Consider the following 22574-nt stretch of genomic DNA (forward strand, 5'->3'; position numbering starts at 1 on the left):
TGACAAAATTAAAGAATAGAAGATAAAGAAAGCATAGCATGGGCAGGGGATTGGCACGGGAGTACGGCTCCTTGCCAAACTGCCACTCTGCGGAGAGCTTGCAGTTCGCGAGATAGTTCACCATATGAGCCACCTCGTCATGAGGCATCTCCTTGGTGCACATCCGACTCGGATCGAGTTGGCCGCTCATTTGACTGATCAAATGAGGGCGGCCTTGAAGTGGGAGCACCCGACGCACCACGAAGGCGGCCAGCAGGTCGGACCCAGTCAGGCCCTCCGACTGGATCATTACCCGGAGTCAGACGACGGCGGCGGCTCCAGCCGCCGACAGCGTCCTGGCCCGATAGGACCACTGGGGCCGCCTCCCAGCCGGCGGGCCGGCTATGTAAGCCGGCAAATTGACGTAGTCGCCTTGCGGGGCAACGTTCTTCACGTAGAAGTACGATATCTGCCAGAGCTTCACCGACTGGATCAGCGTGATGGCAGGGAAGGGGTTGTCGGCTGCCGGCCTCCGCACCGCGATGAAGGCGCCGCTCTAAGCTGGCACGCCCTGCATGCGGGTGCCAAGCTTGGATTGGAAGAATTCCCCCCAGAGCTCAAGGGTGGGAAGGACGCCGAGGAAGCCCTCGCATAGAGTGACGAAGGCGGACAGCAGCACCACCGTGTTTGGAGTGAGGTGGTGCGGCTGGAGCTGATAGAATTCGAGGAAGGAGCGGAAGAAGGCGCTCGCGGGCAGGTCGAGGCCGCGCAGGAAGTGCAAGCGGAAGATGACCCGCTTGCCTTCCTCCGGCGCCGACGTGATCTCCTTCTTCGGCGCAAGACGGACCTGCACCTGGTCCTCGCCGGGCATCCGCCGCGTCTTGCGGAGGAAGTCGATGTGGTCCGCGTGGACGTTGGAGCCGTCCCAGTCTCCGCCGTACTGCATGACGGCAAGAAGCTGGCGAGAAAGGGCGCGGCGATGGCGAAATCACGGCCCCGCGGCGGCGAAGCTGCGGGGTAGTGCGAAGACTAGAGGGACGGCGCAGCGGCGAAGGGCTGCTGCGGCGGAGAAGGAAATGAAGAAAATGGCGGAGCGAGGGGAGCGTGCGAGCGCCTGCCGTTCCCCCACCTCCACCTACTTATAGCCTCGTGGGGCGAAGCCGAGGAGGCGAGGCGTGGGGGAACGTGGGATTAACTGCGCCCACTCCCTCACATTCCGCGATTACTGCGCCCTAACGACGTGCAGAAACTGCCGCCGGAAGGTGTGCGGCCCGCTTTGGGCCACAGAGAATCCGCGCCTGGGCCTAGGCGTGGGAGTGATGGGCCCCCGGCCTGCGGCGACGTCCCGTCGCACGCGTGGGCTGGCAGGCTTTTTTCAGCCAGAGGGTGCCACGTGGTACGCGGGTGGCGAGCGGCCGGCCCGCAACCCGGCGTGCGCACCAACCGACTCCGAAATCTTGCCAAGACGGCGTACCCAACCGAAGCCAGCTCCTAGCTGCTGGCTCTTCAAGATAGGAAGCTGACCGAGCTTCTCATCCTCTTCTCAGCCTCGAAGCACAACCAGCTTCGGGGACTACTGTCGGAGTAAATGGCCACGGGTAGCCTAACCGACTCCCCCTGGCTCTTTGAAAAATCATCAGGCCGATTGGGCCTTCAAGCATCCAAAACACAGGGCCGCCTTCCCCTGGTCGGCTATCTCACAGGCCGACTACCGGAAGGCGACCCGACCTCCAAAAACCTTCCCGAAGATAACCATAAGATAGTCGACTCCCAGAAGCCGGCCATAAGTAGGCCGACTCCCAGAAGCAGGCCATAAGTAGACCGACTCCTGGAAGCCGGCCAAGACTGCACCCACCAGGGCTGCACCCACATAACGGTGATGAGACGGGGCGTGGCCGCAGTACAGCCTGCCACCCCTGAATCCCAGAGCATGCATGGCCACAGTGCGTCGTACGGGTCAGCCATCCCCCGTCCGGCGTGGCACTATAGCCATGTTGACCGTGACGTCACCCACGACAGGCGCCAGTACGGCCCGCGGGCGGCGGGCCCCTTCAGCCAGAGAGACGCTCGAAGGCGGCTAGGCCTCCCCTAGTCGGCCTGAGGCGTAGCCGGCTCCCAATAGCCGGCTACCTCCCTCCCTCGAATTATGTGCATCATTAGGAAGACAGGACGAGGTGAGGCTACAGTGAGAGCCCGCCAGGCGGCGGCACTGTAGCCAAACTTACCTCGACAAAGCCCTCGTCATCAGGGGCGAGGCAACAGTAACCAGCCACCGACAAGGCCCCCAGGCGGTGGGGCCGGCCTGTCGACCAAGAGGCCGGCCGTCGGCGGGACCCACCAGTCGGCGGAGAAGCCGACGAGCACAAACACTGACGGCTGGGACCTGCACCCAGTCGGATTACCATTGTATCCCTGGGGGGTAGGCCTATATAAACCCCCAGGGCACCCATGCAAAGGGTTGATCTCTGAGATAGTTTTAGCCACCACGTAGAGGGAAGAGGAGAGCTAGCCTTGCCTTTCTTCCTCCTCTAGCCAAACAGCTCAAGGAGCACTTGTAGCTACTTGTGTTGATCTAGTGATCATGCGGAGACCCCGCAGAGCAGGACTAGGGGTGTTATCTCCACGGAGAGCCCCGAATCTGGGTAAGATTCACCGGCGTGCATGTCTTCGCCTTATCCCGTTTCCAGACACCGGCGATGTCTTACTGGCTCCCACAATGATAAGCCACCCGTTGGCATATGTCGCACCTACCACCCGACACTTGGCAGAGCGATATTTGTAGCATCTTTCATATGGTGTCTACATTCCATTGCATTGCTTCTAATTTGGTGAAATGTCTTCTTCTTAGTTTACACATCATAGTTCTGGTTATCTCTTCCATCCCGTTTTTCATACATATTACATCCTCCTATCATGTGATTGTCTAACATCAAAGTTTAGTTCGTTTGCATCACGCATCAATTTGTTCTGAAGAACTAAATTGTTATTCGTTTTTCTTGTCGGCTTGACTTAACATGGCAAAGAGAAAGAGGAAGAAAAACATCATGGCAGGGAATGAGAAGCGGATGAATCTTGCAGATTCTGCTGGTACTGATGGTGCAATAGAAGGTCAAAGTCCAGCGGAAAATTCTACAAACACGGCATCCCATGCTACACGAGTTGCAAAAAAAGCCAAACAGAAACAAATAGCTGCCACCAAACAAGCAGAGACAACCCTAGTTCTTGCAACACCTACCACAGTACTACCAGCTGCACGACTTACTCGTGCGTCAACTGAGCTAGCAGCACGTTCCCAAGCTCCCTTGCCACCTGACACTACTTCCCAAGCACTCTTGACACAAGACGAGTTGGCAATATCAGATGAACCTTGTGAGCTTCAACAACAAGAAGGTAGTTGCTGGAGTCAAGTTACAGTTGCATGCTTCTTTATATGTAGTCTCACAGTTTGATGTACACTAACACTTCCTATGTTCGTTGTTGTACTAGCACCTAGGCGCAAGAGGAAACAAACATCAGGGATAATGCTCGATAGGTTAACTAAATCTAGAGGAGGAAGAATGGAGATCCGTTTTGAGGCAGGTTTAAAAAGGCCACGTGATGCTACAGAGTCAGCCAAGTTAGTATCAGAGGCAGCGGTTGCCGTTAGGTTTCATGTACGTATCCTCCAAACATGGATTCAGTACAGGAATGACCAAGGCGAAACCCAGTTCAATACCTTCCTCGACCATTTATCTGTAAGTATGGTTATGTATGGAAACTAGTAATATCGTCTTGCTCTGTCCCATACTTTCTAGGTTGCTGATAATGAGACTCCCATAATTTTCAACAGATGAGGTTCAAGTTGGATAGCCAAGATGATGCAACCAGACAAGCTTGCACCCATGTTTTCAAGTCTACTCTGCGACAGTATCGGTATAACTTGAGGAAAACTCACTTTGAAGGCAAGGCTAACAGTGAACTTTCCCAAACATCTCCAGTGGAAAATATATCGGATGAAGACTGGAGGGGCCTTGTTAAACACTGGTCTGATCCAAAGTATCAGGTACATTATATATATATATATGTGATCAGATCACATGTTGAAGTCCTATTTACGCACGTGCCACACAAATCTATCTTCTTGTAGGTGAACTGTTCAAAGAACAAGGCCAACCGTACGAAAGTGAAATTCCAACAGACGACAGGATCTCGTAGCTATATTGCACACTGCGAGGCTCTTGTAATTAGCTGTTGTTTCACTCTTTTCACTGTACCATATTATCAGATCTATATTGACTTGTTCGAAATGTAGAGGAAAGCCCGCAAGGACCAAAAAGTACCTAAACCAAATGCTGTGGAAATCTTCAAGGACTGTCACACCAGCAAGAAGAAGGGCATGACTACACCAGTCAAAGCCACTGTTGTAAGTCCTTAATCCTGATGACTTTTAACTACTACTTACTCTGACTTGTGCCTTTAACTGCAAGGTTTGCAGCCAATGTCTATTACTCTTTTCAGTTTTATACACAATTGTCTTAGTGTATCATTGCACCTTACAAGGTTTAAAAGAGAGGAGTGATGTTCCTTTGATCTTGACCCGTAATCTCGTTCCATGCTGGACTTGCCCACACAACGTTACCATTGCCTGTTTGTCTGTTCTCAGTTGTTTTGTGATATGAATGATGTCATACTATGCTTACCGTATTATAAACTTCGTCTCTTTATCCTTAGCCCTCAATACAATGTGAAGAAATAGACAATATATTAGCGATGGTACATGGTCATATGTTTGGAACCTGGTTTTATTATGTACTTTGCAATAAAATACAACTAATATTTTACATGGGTTCACAAGAATAAGTTCTGTATATAGACCAAAGCTATTTTGTTTTGTTTTGCTCCCTCCTTAATATCTTCTGTTCTGGTACTACTAATGTAAAACCTCAACTTTTCAGCGAGCTATGGAAAAAATGGTGGAACCGCCACCTTCGGAAGGTGGCGAGGCAACTATAACCGCAATGTCAGCTCTTGCTGCAGTGGATCAGTACCTGTCCACTAACAGTGCCAAAAGCACGTTCCTGCGTAATACTGGGTTGGTTGTTAAGGCAATATCGTCCAAACTGCCTCATGATCAAGATATGCAAGCTCAAAGCAATGTTGTATCTGCGCTCCAGACATAAGTCCATTCCCTAACAGAGACCCTTTGTGAAACAAGGAGAAACATTGCTCAATGTCGTCAAGATATGCATGGTTTTGAAACCAGACTATCAGACATTTGCTATGTTGTTCAGGAGCCTAGGGGAAATGAAGGCGAGGGTTATGGTGCTCCATCGGACAATACAGCATGAAAACGTAACAGTCAGGTCAAATGAACTGAGCTTCTGAACTTCTGGTGGTGCATTTATCTCCTAGACTATTAAGTTTTATGCCAACCTTCCTTTTGTTATATAGTTGTAATTTGTTTTGGTGCGATACAAAATTTATTCTTAACGTGCAGCCACCGGTTGAAGAAAACAGCAAGTCATTTTTGTATAGTGTAGGGTGTTCCCTATATTTGCACTGGTGGCGATCTTTGATGCCGAGTGGATGTAATCTGTGCAATCGCCTTAATAGCCTAGCGTTAGTTTCAACCTTATTTATTTCCTAGTCTTCTTTTTCCCTGGTTTGCTAGTGGCCGCAACTACCATGGGCCATATACGGGCCGTAGGATCGATGGGTCTCCTACGGGCCGTCGATAAATGGGCCTGTAATCGGTGGGCCTCAGGCCGTCGGATAAATGGGTCTACATGGGCCGTAATCGGGCGTAATTGGTATCGGCCCAGCACGGTAACAGGCCGTAGGACAGCAAAGGCTTAATTCTGCCACAGGCATAACGGGTCGTTAATGGGCCAGAATATAGGACGGGCTGGAAACGACGCAACGGGTTAACAGGCCAGAAACGGGCCGACTCTTGCCATGGGCCGAATTTGGCCCATTAGGGTAACAGGCCAGTAACGGGCCGACTCTTGCCATGGGCCGAATTTGGCCCATTAGTGGAACAGGCCAGTAACGGGCTGACTCTTGCCATGGGCCGAATTTGGCCCATTAGGGGAACAGGCCAGTAATGGGCCGGAAGTAATTGACGGCCGAAAAGGAGCCCAAGAACGTATGGGCCGTCAATAGGCCGAAAGCTAACACGGGCTGGAAACGGCCCATGTAAATCACGGGCCGTTAACGGGTATAAAGAAAATTACTGTTCATTATGGGCTAGAGTCACCGTGGACCTGTAAAGGGCCGAAAGATACGAAGGCCTCATATGGGCCGAAGGACGTCGTGGGCCATACATGGGCCGAAAGTGAAATGGGCTGGTGTTATATTCGACGGCCCACATGACGTTGTTGGGCCGATTTCCTTTAAGGCCTAACGGGCCGTGAGTTAACGGGCCGTAAAATGGGCTATTTGCGAAGAGACCGTTAACAGGCTTTTCATGGGCCAGCCCGTTAACTTTTGACCAAGTCAAACGGGCTGGCTTTGTAAGCTAAATGGGCCGATGGTGGGCCGTGGCACGTGTCGACATATCATAGGCGCCTATCTGACCCACTGACGAGCTGACACATGTTTCGTCCGGCCAATTTCCCATTGGTCGGGGTTGTTAACGGGTTATCGGATCCAAAACACGACCCGATAACTTAACGGCGTTCCGTTACGGTGGATGCCACGTGTCGGTCACCCTTGACAAAAGCACTTCTGTGACGCGTGATTTATCATCATGGAAGTGGACACTTCCGTGATGATAATTTTGGTAATGTCATGGAACATTTCTACGACAACATAGGTATGACTATCTTGATTCTGTCATAAAATCGTCATGGATGTACATGCATGACAAAAAAGGCGACCTACTATGACAAACACGTATCATCGCGGAAGTGTATTTTTTGTAGTGAAGCCTTGTTAACGTCCTTGAAGTCGACGCATAGGCGCCAGGATTTGTCCTTCTTTGGTATCATCACCAGGTTTGCTAGCCAGTCCGGATGTTTTATTTCTCGAATGAATCCGGCCTCTAGTAATTTGGCTAGCTTCTCTCCCATGGCTTGTTGCTTAGGTTCAGAGAAACGCCGAAGAGTTTGCTTGACCGGCTTGAATCCCCTTAGAATTTCAAGGCTATGATCGGCCAGCCTGCGTGGGATTCCTGGCATGTCTGAAGGATGCCAGGCGAAGATGTCCCAATTCGCATGCAAGAACTCCCGTAGCGCGGCGTCTAATGTGGGGTTTAAGTGTACCCCGATGGATGCTGTTTTTGTAGGGTCCGTTGGATGGACTTGGAATTTGATTATTACATCCGCTGGTTTAAAAGAGGTGGACTTGGATCTTTTGTCGAGTATCACATCGTCCCTGTCCACTGTGGGGCGTAGCGCAGTTAATTCTTCGGCCGCAAGGGCTTCGGATAATGCCTCGAGGGCTAGTGCGGCTGTTTTATTTTCGGCGCGGAGTGCTATGTCCGGATCACTAGCTAGAGTGATGATTCCATTGGGCCCAGGCATTTTGAGCATCATGTACCCGTAATGGGGTATAGCTTGGAAGATCGTGAATGCCTCCCGCCCGAGAAGGGCGTGGTATCCGCCATTGAACGGGGCCACTTGGAATGTGATTTCTTCGGACCTATAATTCTCCGGCGTGCCGAATACCACATCTAGTGTGATTTTCCCAGCGCATCGTGCCTCCCGACTAGGGATGATTCCTCTGAAGGTCGTGTTGCTTTGCTCAATGCAGCTTTTGTGTATTTCCATTTTTCGAAGAGTCTCCTCATAGATGAGGTTTAATCCGCTGCCGCCGTCCATGAGCACTTTAGTAAACCGGCAGCCGTCCACAATTGGACTAAGGACCAAGGCGGCTGGTGCTCGGGCTGTTCGGAATTTAGGTTCGTCCCTGGCACTGAAGGTGATAGCCGTATCACTCCATGGATTTATTGCTGCCACGTGGCAGACTTCGACAAGGCTGCGGAGTGCTCGCTTCCGCCTATTATTTGAGGCGAAGGTCTCGAAGACTGTTGATACTGTATTGCTGCTTTCCGCGGGATGGTGCACTGCGATATTGTTGATGAGGATATCCTCGCCGCTCTTGGCCACCTGCTCTAAGGCTATGTGTTGGCATGGTATGAGCTATACTGTGAATTTTGCATGGCCCATTGAGCCATCCCTCCATTACGGTTCTACGCCCTATAGTGGGCTTTTGTTTCTTTGCAATTGGATCAGGTGACTTACGAGAGTATACCCTTTTAGTTCGGACGGGGGGTTTAGCGAGAGCTGGAGGATCCCAGAATTTTGTTTGGGTTTTCCAGGTGCTTTCCATCGCACAGTACTTCTGTACTATGGCCGCCAAGTCAGCCAAGTGTGCTATGTCATGGCGACTTATGGCGTTGAGGATTCCCTTGTCCGTGCAATTATTGCAAAAGAATGAGATTGCGGCTTCCTCGCGACAATCCTTGACCTTGTTCATTGCAAGGAGGAATCTGGCCCAATAGTGATGTATTGTCTCTTGGGGCTCTTGTCTAATGTGGGAAATATCGCTTATACCTGGGTGGGTGGGTGGATTTAAGTCCGAACCCTGACCCAATCTGAGACCCAGGGGTAGAGGAGTTTCCGAGCTTGGCAGTTCGGGCTCCGGGATGTTGCCCAATAGGTCTGGCCCGCTACCTCATTCTAGGTTCAAGGCTTATGTCCTCCCATAGACGGGTATCCGGCTCGGAGAGCTCGGGAATCCAGACATAGTTTGTCCTCAAGATAGAGGAAGAATTGCAGCATTGCTCCTCCACCACCGCTATCTGATGGGTGACCGGCGGGGAGTTAATCTCCCTTTGGTCAGGTTTAAGCCCGATCTGATCATTGTCCGTAGCGACTCCCAAGGCGGCGATGCGATCCAAGAGCTCGTTCAAGGAAGAGAGCTCCATTGGATCCAACTGCTCGGTGAATTCCGAGCCGACGTGGAGGCTGTTTTCGATGACCCGAGAAGTCATCGTCGGCGCAGTGGCCGAACGGGCGGTCATGACGGAACCGCCTAGCCGGAGAGTTTGGCCTACAGCCAGGGCTCCCCCAGAGGTGATGTTGTCCTTGACAACGAGACGAGCCATCAAGCTTTATGATGACGGCACAGTGGAACTCTCAATGAAAGTACAAATGTCGGTGTCAATACCGGCGGATCTCGGGTAGGGGGTCCCGAACTGTGCGTCTAAGGCGGATGGTAACAGGAGGCGGGGGACACGATGTTTACCCAGGTTAGGGCCCTCTCGATGGAGGTAATAACCTACTTCCTGCTTGATTGATCTTGATGATATGAATATTACAAGAGTTGATCTACCACGAGATCGTAGAGGCTAAACCCTAGAAGCTAGCCTATGGTATGATTGTTGTTGTCCTACGAACTAAACCCTCCGGTTTATATTGACACCGGAGGGGGCAAGGGTTACACAGAGTCGGTTACAAGGGAGGAGATCTACATATCCGTATTGCCAAGCTTGCCTTCCACGCCAAGGAGAGTCCCATCCGGACACGAGACGGAGTCTTCAATCTTGTTTCTTCATAGTCCAACAGTCCGGCCAAAGGATATAGTCCGGCTGTCCGAGGACCCCCTAATCCAGGACTCCCTCAACAAGCACAATAATCAGGATAAAGACCAGTACCAACCTGTGTGAGGTAGCATATCAATTACTATTTCCTTTTACTGGAAGCCGAGATAAGCCAAGCGACTGACAGCAAAGGAAGAATGTGTCGGTGTACAAAAGAAGGGGCGCACCTTTGTACCCCTTTACCTGTGCACGGACAGTCGGAGCCGCGCCTACGGCCGCACCAAGCAGAACAGGGGAGGTGAACTGAGGTAAAAACCGAAGCCCAAGATAGCCAGAACAACGCCAAGACCAGAAACGCAAGACAGCAAAGGGGCGGGGTGGAGTCCCCCGGCAAGGCCCTTGCGGGGGCAGGCCTCCGCGGCCCCGGCAAGAACCTTGCCTGGGCAACATGCCCAAACACCAACAGAGCGAGCCACTCTTAAGCCCGCGGGTTCCAACACAACTAACTGCGGTTGGACCAGGGCTCGGGAGGCACGTCCGCGGTGGCATGCAGATCTTAGTCAAGATCATAAGTACATAAGATCAGATGAGGACTAGAAGATGGCGACCCTCGGCGAGATCCTTGCCGAGGAAACCCACAAGACCTCCGGCAAGATCCTTGCCGGGGACAACAGCACGCCATGGCGAGGCCCTTGCCGGGCCACCTGGCAAGGCCCTCGCCAAGGGCGCCAGCAGGGCCACCTCCAGGCCCGCACCAGCCAAGTCTCCACCGCCGTTCGCATGCAGCTGCCAGCCCAACCAGCTGGGCAGGCACCTGCATGGCAACATGCAGCTCCCAGGCCAACTCATCAAGCGCCTGCGTGCCGGCATGCAGATCTTCGTGAAGACTTTGCCACCGCGCCACCTCAGCTGCCTGCCTGCCTACATGGCGCCGCATGCATCGCTGACCAGGGCGCGTGTCGAAGCAAGGAGGAGCGGCGACGGACGGGACGGGCCTCGTTCCCGTCCCCAATAAAGCAAGGGGACACCTAAGCGATGCATTAAATGCGTCTTGTCCTGTAATACGAGTGATAAGCTCGTAGCACTGTACGCCTTTCCACCTCCTGTGTGCCACTGTGGCAGCCCCTTTCGACTATAAAAGGAGGCCCATGGCGTACTGGAGAAGGATTCGGCTCTTTGGAACGCCCCAGCCACCGTAGCTAGTTGGAAGGCTCAAGACACTCAATACATCCACCAAAGCAGGACTAGGGTTTTACGCATCCTTGCGGCCCGAACCTGGGTAAACGATCCTTGTGCTGATTACTAATCCTGCTCTTCTTGCAACCCTGCGCCCCGGCAACCGTAGTAGGGATTCTTGTGGTCCCATAGGTGTCGTTTCCCACCGACATCTTTGGCGCGCTAGGTAGGGGGTGCGCAATTGTGAGAATCTGGTCTGGTAGTTAGCCTAGCGTTTCTTCATCGCCATGGCTCCCGAGAAGAAGACGGCCATGGCGGTCAGCTCGTCGGGGGCCGAACGGCCCATGCCAGGACGGGCGAGCAGTGGCCCGGTCGCGGACAGAACCCGAGCCGCGGTCCGCCAGCACCAACATCGCCCTGGCAGTCAGAGCCTGGCGAGCGGTGCCTTTCGCGCGCCAGGTGACGGTCCGCACATCACCAAGTCTAAAGATGGGGCTGGGCCCCCCGCGGGGAGCGTGGGGCCCTCCAGGAGTGTCGTTGTGCCACCCGTGGGTGGTGCAGCAACCACCAAGAGGCCCACGCCAGCGACCACTGCGCGCTCTTCCCATGGTGTGCGCGACAAGCAGCGTCACCACGCCGGTGACCCTGGGCACCGCCGTGGGAAGAGCCCTGTGCGTCGTCCGCGGGATGAAGGAGTTCAGCATGCCCGCCGAAGTACTGGCAAAAATGGCTCGCAGCCGCTGGGTCGTGATGGAGCTCCTTCTAACGTGGTTAGAAGTTGAAGCGCGCCACGGTCCACGCAGCTCTCGCCCGCCACCCACGCCAGCAGAAGCTTTGGCGCGCGCGCAGCTGCTCCTCGACTTCCCTCCTGCTGCGGAGAAGCTCGACGAGTGGAGGGCCACCATCCGGAGCCTCGACGCCATCGCCAACAAAGACGATCCGCGACCAGCGGGACCCACGGGCCGGCGCTCCACCGAGCCACCACATGCCAGCGCTGGGAGGACCGGGGGTGCTGCGGTCACGGTGCACTCTCCTCCTCCTCGCCAGCCACTGCGGGCGTGGGCCCGTCGTGACGACGCTTGTGATAACATCTCTATAGCGTCATCCGACCCACGGACCCACCACGACCAGCGCCAAGTTCTTCGAGAACGAGCTCACGAAGATGCTCGAACCACTATTGAGCGCCGGCGTGATACACGCCACCAGTCGGACAAGCGGGCGGGACCCGCTATGGACCACCCAGCCCGGGGGGCTCCGGCAGCCTACCTTACGAGATGGGCTGCCCTACCTTCACCCGCGAGCTGCGGCAGTTCCAGTGGTCGTCCCACCGCACGTTCAAGCCCGACGTCGGTGAGAAGTACACTGGCAAGACCCATCCGTCCGAGTTCCTCAGCATCTACACCATCGTGATGCAGGCTACCGGAGCTCGCGACGACAAGGTGCTTGCCAATTATTTCCCACTGGCACGGAAGCCCAATGTCATGTCTTGGTTGATGCACTTGCCGGCGGATTCCATTTCTTCTTGGTCGGATCTGTGCCATGAGTTCGTTGGCGCCTTCACAGGAGGCCACCAACCTCATGGCCAGGCCAGTGATCTGCATATCATTCCCCAGAAGGAAGGGGAAACCCTGCGCAAGTACATCCAGAGGTTCAGCCGAGTGCAGTACAACATCCCCGACGTTCATCCCGCCGCTGCGATCAGCGTGTTCCATCAGAACGTGCGCAACCGCAAGATGCGCGAAGAGCTGGCGATGACCAAGGTTAAGGATGTGGCCGAACTCTACGTTCTGGCCGATAGATGCGCCCGGGCTGAAGAGGGAAGGAAGTACCCCGGCGAAGACGCCGCGTGGAAACCGACTCTACCGACAAAGACGTCGCCACCCCGACGAAGAAGGGCCGGCGTCGCAACAGGAAACGCAAGGGCGAGGCCGTACTTGCCATTGAAGGATCTGGCGACACCGGCGCTGCCAAGAAGGTCAAGGCAGACGGCCCCGGCAAGGAGATTGCCGGGTGCGCCACCTGCCGGGCCTTAGCAGCTGCCAACATGCCAGGGGGCTCCAGCAAGCAGTACTGCAAGATCAACCGCACCAAGGGCCACGACCTCCAGAACTGCCGGCAAGTCGAGCTGCTTGCTGAAGAGCAAAAGGCCGAGTATGAAAGGCGGGACAAGGAGCAAGGTTAGGACGGTGCCGAGGGATCCGGCAAGAAGCATGGAGGCCAAGGAAGCCGCCCCAGCAAGGACGACCAGCAAGAGAGGCCCGCCCGGGGCCGTGACAAGAAACAAGAAGACGATGATCACGACGAGGACCACGAGTCAGGTAAGGAAGAGTTCCAGAAGGCTACGGAGCCCATGTGCGTCGATGGTGGCGCCTCGCTGCATACTTCTCACCGCCAGCTCAAGCAGTGGGCACGTGAGATTACACCAGCGGAGCCATCGTTCGACGCTCAGAAGCCGCTGAATTGGTCAAGCACGCCCCTCGTCTTTGACGCCGAGGACCACCCTAACCGCACAACCGCGGTCGGGTGTTTGCCATTGTTGGTCTCACGAACGATACGCAACCTCAAGGTGAACAAGATGTTGGTCGACGGCGGGGCCGGCCTGAACTTGATCTCGCCTGTCATGATCAAAAGGCTGCAAATTCCTAATGGAGACCTCAAGGAAATGGGCATGTTTCAAGGGGTCAATCCGGATAGGAGCCAGCCGAAGGGGAAGGTCACACTGCCCGTGACATTTGGAGGAGAGTTGAACTACAGGACAGAGAGGATCGTCTTCGACGTGGCCGAGATCCCTTTGCCCTAAGACGGGATCCTCGGCCGCTCGGCACTAGCCAAGTTCATGGCGGCGTCACACGACGCCTACAACATGCTAAAGATGCCCGGGCCGTTGACCATCATCTCTGTCCCCTCCGACAAGAAGGACGCGCTGATTTGCGCCGACCAACTCTACCGGGAAGCAGTTGCAGCAGCTGCCGGGAAGGAACTTGCTCCTGCCACTGAAGGCCCGGGAGGGAAGAGGAAGCCCGGCAAGACCTCTCGGACCCACTCCGGCAAGCGCACCTCCTCGGAGTGTTGCTCTACCGTCGAGGACGTGCCAGAGAGCTCTACCGGCAAGAGCAAGAAACCAGAGCCGAGCCACCACAGACCAAGAAGGTGTCCGTCAGGGAGGATGGCACGGGAGGGGCCTTCACCATAGGCTCCACCCTCGACAACAAATAGGAAGGCGCGCTCGTCACCTTCCTGCGGGCGATGTCGACGTGTTTGCATGGCAAGCATCCGACATCCCCGGTGTTCCCAGGGAGGTGATTGAGCACCACCTAGCTGTCTGCCCTCATGCGCGGCCCGTCAAGCAGAAGGTCAGAAAGCAGGCTCTGGAGAGGCGGGAGTTCATCACAGAGGAGATCAGAAAGTTGGAAGCGGCAGGTTTGGTGAGAGGAGTGCTCCACCCGACGTCGTTGGCCAATCCGGTAGTGGTGCGCAAGGCAAATGGGAAGTGGAGGCTGTGTATTGACTACACAGATATCAGTAAGGCTTGTCATAAGGACCCCTTCCCGTTGCCGCGCATCGACCAGATTGTTGACTCCACAGCCGGGTGTGATCTATTGTCATTCCTCGACGCCTACTCGGGCTACCACCAAATTTTCATGACAAGAGAGGACGAAGAGAAGACAACATTCATCGCCCCATGTGGTACGTATTGCTTTTTACGGATGCCTTTCGGGTTGAAGAGTGCTGGCTCGACGTTTGCAAGAGCAGTCCAAATTGGTTTTGAACCCCAGCTCCATAGAAATATGGAAGCATACATGGATGAAATAGTGGTCAAAACCAAGGACGGGGCAACTCTTGTGCAAGATCTGGAAGATACATTTGCCAACCTGCGCAAGATCAACCTTAAGCTGAACCCTGAAAAGTGTGTCTTCGGTGTTCCGTCCGACAAGCTTCTCAGATTCTTTGTGTCGCAGCACAGGATCGAGGCAAACCCAGACAAAATCAAAGCTATTGAGTAGATTGAGGCGCCCAAGAGGATCAAAGATGTCCGTCGGCTCACTGGCTGCATCGCCGCCATGAGCCGATTCATCTCCAAGTCCATCGAGCATGCCCTTCCCTTTTTTAAAATCTTGAAGAAGGCAGGCCCAATGGAGTGGACCCCAGAAGCCGAGGCGGCATTGGAGGATCTGAAGAAATACCTTTCCTCCACGCCAATACTGGTTGCGCCTAAACCACAAGAGCCGTTGCTGCTGTATCTGGCGGCGATGAATCAAGTGGTCAGTGCCACACTGGTGGCACAGAGGGAGGTCGACGAGGAGGCAGTGGCGACGGCAGAACCAGCGGATGGCAAGCCAAAGATCCCCTCGGCAGGGCGTGGTGCCGGCAAGGAAAGGCCCCCGGCAGAGTCTGATGCCACCAAGGCAGTGCCCGCGCAGTCAAGCGAGGTGGTGCAGAAGAAGATTATGCAGCACCCGGTTTACTTTGTCAGCTCCCTCTTGCAGGGGGCTAAGTCGAGGTACTACGGTGTGCAGAAATTGCTCTTCAGCCTCCTTATGGCCTCGAGGAAGCTGCGTCATTACTTCCAAGCCCACGAGATCACTGTCGTCACCCGCCTCCCATTGCAACGGATACTGCATAACCCAGATGCGACTGGAAGGATTGTGGAATGGGCCCTGGAGTTGTCAAGTTTTGGGTTGATGTTTGAAAGTACCTCGACAATCGAGAGCAGAGTCTTGGCGGAGTTCATTGCAGAATGGACCTCAACGCCCGACGAAGAAATCCAGGAGACCGATCTCCCCGGCAAGGAAGCAGACCGCGACTGGATCATGTACTTTGATGGGGCTTTCTCGCTGCAAGGCGCCGGTGCCGGTGTGCTACTTGTCGCACCCACTGGAGAGCACCTCAAGTATGTGGTCCAGATGCACTTTCCCAGGGAGATGTCCACAAACAACACTGCTGAGTACGAGGGGCTGCTTGCCGGTCTCAGAATCGCGGCAGACCTCGGGGTGAAGAAGCTCATCGTCAGGGGTGACTCGTAGCTTGTCGTCAGGCAAGTCTACAAGGATTACCAGAGCCCATTGATGGAGGCCTACGTAGATGAAGTGAGGAAGCTAGAGGAGCGCTTTGACGGTATCCAGGCAGAGCACGTTCCCCGAGCAGAGAACGACATCGCCGATTACCTGTCGAAGCGTGCTGCATTCAAGCTACCTGTGGAACCAGGTACCTTTTTGCTCCGGTTAACTCAACCATCCGTCGAACCATCAATAGGGCAGAACAAGCGGAGGAAATCAGGTCCCGGCAAGTACTTTCCCGCCGAGCCCCATGGGACTGCCGGCAAGGATGTTGCCGTGCACACTGAGCCTGCCCAAGAGCAACTGGCTCCGGCAGGGCGTCAAGCCCTCGCCATGGAGACAGCCGCTCCCATGGCAGAAGAGATGCCTTTGGTCCTTCCCGCCGAGCCCCAGGCTCCGGCATGGGCACAACATACCGTCTAATTCCTTCAAACAGGGGAGCTTCCTGAGGAGCAGGAAGAAGCGGAAAAAGTAGCCCGTCGGTCTGCCCTGTATCAGTTTGTCGATGACGTCCTGTACAGGAGAAGGCCGAATGGTGTGAAATTGAAGTGCATCCCCCGGGAGGAAGGACTGGAGCTATTGGCGGAGATACATGGAGGCATATGTGGCTCCCACATTGGGTCGAGGGCCCTTGCCGGCAAGGCGTTCCGGCAAGGTTTCTTCTGGCCCAACGCCCTCCAGGATGCGACGACACTAGTAACCAAGTGTGAAGCGTGTCAGTTCCATTCAAAGAAGCTTCATCAACCAGCTCAAGCTGTTCAAACAATCCCACTCTCCTGGCCATTCTCGATCTGGTGGCTCGATATACTGGGCCCCTTCCCCCGTGCTGTCGGGAGCTTTGAGTACTTTTACGTTGCAATCGACAAGTTCACAAAGTGGCCGGAAATGGAAATAGTGAGAAAGGTGACAACGGCACGCAGTTCACGAGCCACACCTTCATGCAGTACCTTCAAGACCTCGGCAACAAGGTCTGTTTTGCTTCCGTGGCACAACCCCGGAGCAACGGCCAAGCAGAGAGGGAGAATGCTGAAGTGTTGCGAGGCCTGAGAACGACTACCTTTGACAGGCTGCACAAGAGTGGAAGGTGCTGCATTGATGAGTTGCCGGCGGTTCTTTGGTCAATCAGGACGACGCCAAATCGAGCCACCGGTCAGACACCTTTTGCCCTAGTATATGGGGCAGAGGCAGTTCTCCCCACGGAACTCATATACGAGTCACCTTGAGTGCTCGCTTATGATGAGCTTGTGTAAGAGCAGTTGCGGCAAGATGACGCAATGCTCCTTGAGGAAGATTGTCTTCGGGCGGCTGTGAGAGCAGCACGCTACCAGCAAGCCTTGCGCCGCTACCATAGCCGCAAGGTTCATGCCCGAAGCTATGAGGAAGGCGACCTTGTTCTTCGGCGCGTTCAGTCGGCCAAGAATACCAACAAGTTGACGCCGAAGTGGGAAGGCCCTTATCGGGTAATACGAGTCACCAGGCCCGGCGCAGTCCGCCTGGAGACCGAAGATGCTGTCCCAGTGAGTAGTTCCCGGAACATCGAGCATCTTCAAAAGTTTTACCCATAAGGCGCGGCTTGCCGGGCCCCCCGGCAAGCCACCTTTTGTACAAGCTTTGCCGGAAAGGCATGTAACCCTCTGTACAAAGCCAGGCGCAGACCGTGAGCAGAAATAAACGAAACGCTGGCGCCCTAAGTTATAACATGCATGCTAGGTTGAGTCTCTTCCTCGGTTAGGGTTGATAGTGCTTATCAGCGACTAACCCCTAGCCTAGAGGTCGGGTGTGCGTCTTTTCTGTTTTCTTGGGTTCGCAGGGCACTTCTGCCGAGCCACTTGGGAAAAAGAGAACGAACTGACGCTCCGACCCCAGGAAGGCAAGGCTGCCGGGGGTTGAAGATGCAAGGATCCAACCACGGCGAGCCATGGTTGCCGGGGGCTGCGGATTCAGATAAGTTTTCCATCCCCCTGTTGTACGTTTTCGTATGGAACTGGGACATGTGAAGCCTCGTTTATATCTTAAAACCACCGTACTCTCTTTTTCCCTGTACCCGAGAGTTACTTCCTGGGTCGGAATTTGGTAGTAGTTGCGGTGGCGAAGAAATGAACGAGGAGCCTAACTCTACTTCGCCCCTGCCTCCGCCAAAAGCGCGAGAACGGTCGGCCGAAGAAGAGAAACGGCAAGGACCGTTGCCGGGCGATAACGTTTATTATGAAAATAACAAGGATTCATCCTTGGCATGGGCCTCGCTCATGCACGAAGAACCCGACAAGCACCCTTTTTCGTTAAAAACGTCCCATACAGGTACAGTTCGTACGAAAAGAAAAACATGAACAAGGGGGATTACAAGCTTTAAATTTAACAAGGCCCGAAGGCTTCCAGATTAAAAAAGAGATGAGATGCCCGTAATCGCTTTCTTGTCCCTCTCCTCAGAAGAAGGAACAGGACAGCGGGAGGACAAAAAGAGCGCCTAGGCGAGGTGTGAGGAGCAGAAAGCTGGAAGATGAGGCAGCGGCTCGCCAATACGCGACGAAGGCCCTCCTTCTTCGCCTTCTCCGGCCCTCCGACGCCAGACGCCCAAGGAGACGACGGGGAGCACCCCGAAGGAGAGCTTGGCAAGGATGGCCCTCGGCCGGGCGCGTGACCGAGGGAGCAGCGGCGCGGTCATTCGGAGTCGGCATCCTGCCACTCGACTCCCTCGTCGCCACTGTCGCTGTCCTCCTCGTCACTCCCGCTCGAGGATGAGTCTTCATCGTCGGAAGAGCTCTCCATGCAACACTTCAGGCGAGTCCCAAGATCTCCAAATACCTTGACGGACAGCAGGCCGCCCTCCATTAATTTGAAGTAGAGGACGAGCCGCCCCACCGTCAGGCTATGGATGCGGGCAAACGTCTTCCACCTGCGACGGAGATACATGATGTGAGGGGCGGGGAAGTCAACGTCGACTCGCGTACCACCGGTCCCGCAGCCCCTCATGTGCATCCTGAGGGTCTGGGGTGGATCGAGCTCCATCTCCGCTGTGAAGGGGGTGGGGAGACGGAGACGACGACGCGGTGGCCGGCGCAGCCTGATGAAGAACTCGCGGGGCCGGTCCCCAACGTGACCCTCCATCGCGGGAGGCACCGCTGGAAGAGGCACAACCGCCGCGCCACCTCGTGCCCCTCTCCCTCGACCGCCGCGGCGACCTCGGCCATGCCCCTCCCCCATCCTCTTGTGGCTGGCTCTGCCGGCACGGGCTCGAGGGAGGGACGGATGCGCTGACGAGCAGCGACCCTCGCTGCCACCGTCGAAGGCCCAGAACCTCCTCTCGCCATGGCAGATGGAAGAAAGAAGCGAAGATGAAGGGGGATGGATACTGAAGAATATGGGGCGGCACCCTCTCTCTCCCCCTCTTTATAAAGGGGCGGGGTCGAGACCCAGCCGCCCCGCTCAGCCAATCCAGTTGGAGGAGGCGCAGGGAATCGGGACCGACCCGCTGCCCCAACCAGCGACGGCCCGGTTTCCCACCTCCACAGCTCGCCACCTGCATGAAGTATGCGTGGTGAGCGTGCAGGGTCGAAAGGACAGGTGAGGTGACCTTTTCCCGCCCCATGATCAGGGGGCGTGGGCGCCTTAAAGACTGCGACCCAGTCCACCCAGTAAATGAGCCGCGCCTCCCTCTTTTTACAGGGAAGGCGCGATCCACCTCTTTACCATGATGTGACGCATGCATGCGGGAACCGCCCCACGCATGCCGCCCACATCACGCGCACCCCTCCACATCGCGCATTCAACACGGGTCATGGGAAATCGCAGCAAACGGAAAATTACCGCGGTAAAAACCACCCCTCCTGCCCGCGCACCGTTTTGGGCCTAGCCCAACAACGTGTCGTGCTTATGTGTGGCCCAGGCCCGGAGGCTCCTGTCGGTGTACAAAAGAAGGGGCACACCTTTGTACCCCTTTACCTGCGCACGGACAGTCGGAGCCGCGCCTACGGCCGTACCAAGCAGAACAGGGGAGGAGAACCAAGGTAAAAACCGAAGCCCAAGACAGCCAGAACAACGCCAAGTCCAGAAACGCAAGACAGCAAAGGGGCGGGCTGGAGTCCCCCGGCAAGGCCCTTGCCAGGGCAGGCCTCCGCGGCCCCGGCAAGAACCTTGCCGGGGCAACTTTCCCAAACACCAACAGAGCGAGCAACCCTTGAGCCCGCGGGTTCCAACCCAACTAACTGCGGTTGGACCAGGGCTCGGGAGGCACCTCTATGGTGGCATGCAGATCTTCGTCAAGATCATAAGTACATGAGATCAGATGAGGACTAGAAGATGGCGACTCTCGACGAGATCCTTGCCGAGGAAACCCACAAGACGCCCGGCAAGATCCTTGCCGGGGACAACAGCACGCCATGGCGAGGCCCTTGCCGGGCCACCCGGCAAGGCCCTCGCCAAGGGCGCCAGCAGGGCCATCTCCAGGCCCGCACTAGCCAAGTCTCCACCGCCGTTCGCATGCAGCTGCTAGCCCAACCAGCTGGGCAGGCACCTGCGTGGCAACATGCAGCTCCCAGGCCAACTCATCAATCGCCTGCGTGGCGGCATGCAGATCTTCGTGAAGACTTTGTCACCGCGCCACCTCAGCTGCCTGCCTACCTACATGGCACTGCATGCATCGCTGACCAGGGCGCGTGTGGAAGCAAGGAGGAGCAGCGACGGACGGGACAGGCCTCGCTCCCGTCCCCAATAAAGCAAGGGGACACCTAATGATGCATTAAATGCGTCTTGTCCTGTAATACGAGCGATAAGCTCGTAGCACTGTACGCCTTAACACCTCCTGTGTGCCACTGTGGCAGTCCCTTTTGACTGTAAAAGGAGGCCCATGGCGTACTGGAGAAGGATTCGGTTCTTCGGAACGCCCCAGCCACCGTAGCTAGTTGGAAGGCTCAAGAACACTCAATACATCCACCAAAGCAGAACTAGTGTTTTACGCATCCTCGCGGCCCGAACCTGGGTAAACGATCCTTGTGCTGATTACTAATCCTGCTCTTCTTACAACCCTGCGCCCCGGCAACCGTAGTAGGGATTCTTGTGATCCCATAGGTGTCGTTTCCCACCGACAGAATGCAAGCCGAGATTAGCGACTAACAGGAAAGGAAGGAAGCTGCCGAGGCCATGAAGCACCCAAAGTTTTTGTGCAGTTCCACCAAAATCGAGCATCCCTGTTGGCACATATATTGAGAGAGTGAGATTACTGTAATAGTGGGACAAGTTGATGAAACATACACTAACAAATAGAAGCACCCTCATTATCTTAATGGGTAAAGTTAGCATTCCCTCCCTGCTCCACCACATGATTCACCTCCATAGACAAACACACACACGTACATGATTCAACATAGGGTGCTACTAAAGATTTGTTTAACTCCGACATGAAAATTAGGCAGCAATAAATTAGTGGTACTTAAGTACACCTAATTAATTAAGTGAGACAACAGAAGTGGAAGGGCTACCTGGAGTATCGTCTCACATGTAAGGCAGTCGTTGCCGGAGCCCTTGAATGGCCTCGACTGAGGCCTCTGGCTTCAGCAAGATCGCCTTGACACTGTTTACTCTTCTTCTTCCTCTTCATGCTCTGTTTCTCATTCTCCTCACCAGTTGGTGAAACCAAGTACATGATTGGCCTTCTATTTCAGAATTGGTTTTGTCAGTGAGGGAGTACAAGTGTACTAGTAAAAAATAGTATTATTTTCTCATGGCAGTCGCAAAATAGAGATGAACACATGCATTAAATATCATTCTTACCTAAAGGAATGTTATGGTGCCAATATGGATGATGAGGATTGGAACACAGATCTCCCTTTGTGCAGTTCCACTGAAATGAAGTAACTGTTCCATTCTGACATTCCAGTTAAACAGCACAAAAGTCACTTCTTTTAAGAAGAGTTTTGTGCAGTGCACCAAAAGGTCACAACAGCAACCAGGTGAAATGGATATCCCTGTTTGCACAAAAAGCTACAGAGGAAACACTCAGAGTCTCAAACAATTACAGGCAAAAACATTTGGCTAAACTTGTCATGGCTTATAACAGTGGCATGGCTTCATTTTTACCAGGGGCATTAGATTAAGAACAGCTAAATATTTGGTATAAGGGCATGGGACAGTGGGTGCACCAGCAGTCCAGCACCTTGTACCTAAACAGGGGCATAAAGTGGTGATTCATAGTTTGTTGCCCCGAGAAACAAACATCCAAGAAACATATCTGGGTTGGTCCCATTTTTGTTCACTCTAGCCACCTACTCCTATGTGTGGATAGCAAATCTAGTCCTGGTCATACCACTGTGTACAGCGTTACCCCTATATTTCCCTTTTCGACCAAGAGACCGGTTGGATGACCAGTCTGTACTACTTTCACCCCCTTTCCTTCCTGTTTGTACCAAGTCCGATGTACTACATACTAAATTCCCCCACCCCCACCTTATTTCTTGTTTGAACCAAGTACAAGATTCGACTCCAAGAAGTAGCTTTACCTCTAACAATAGAAGAAAAAAATAGGTGATGTTGGACCATCCGATCGAGAGGGGCTGAGAGGTAGAAAATGATGCACATGCCGCGACGTAGCGAGCTGGGGAAGTAGAGCTAAGGCGGATTCGAAGGAAGATATACCTGAAGGTCGTCGGGATGTGGATAGGTGGGCGGCGGGAGGCCGGATCCGCCCACACTAGGGCGACGACGAAGGGATCGGAGGACCTCCTGCGCCGGTGCTCGGCCAGAGATAACGGTGCTGCCGGCAGTTGGTCTCCTCCCTCGCTGTCGACAACGGCCTAAACGCTGCCCTCCTCCCCTTGACCGGCGGAGGGGGATACGTCTGGATCTGT

This window comes from Aegilops tauschii, chromosome 3 (genome assembly GCF_002575655.3).
Source record: "Aegilops tauschii subsp. strangulata cultivar AL8/78 chromosome 3, Aet v6.0, whole genome shotgun sequence".
NCBI classification, from domain to species: Eukaryota; Viridiplantae; Streptophyta; class Magnoliopsida; order Poales; family Poaceae; genus Aegilops; species Aegilops tauschii.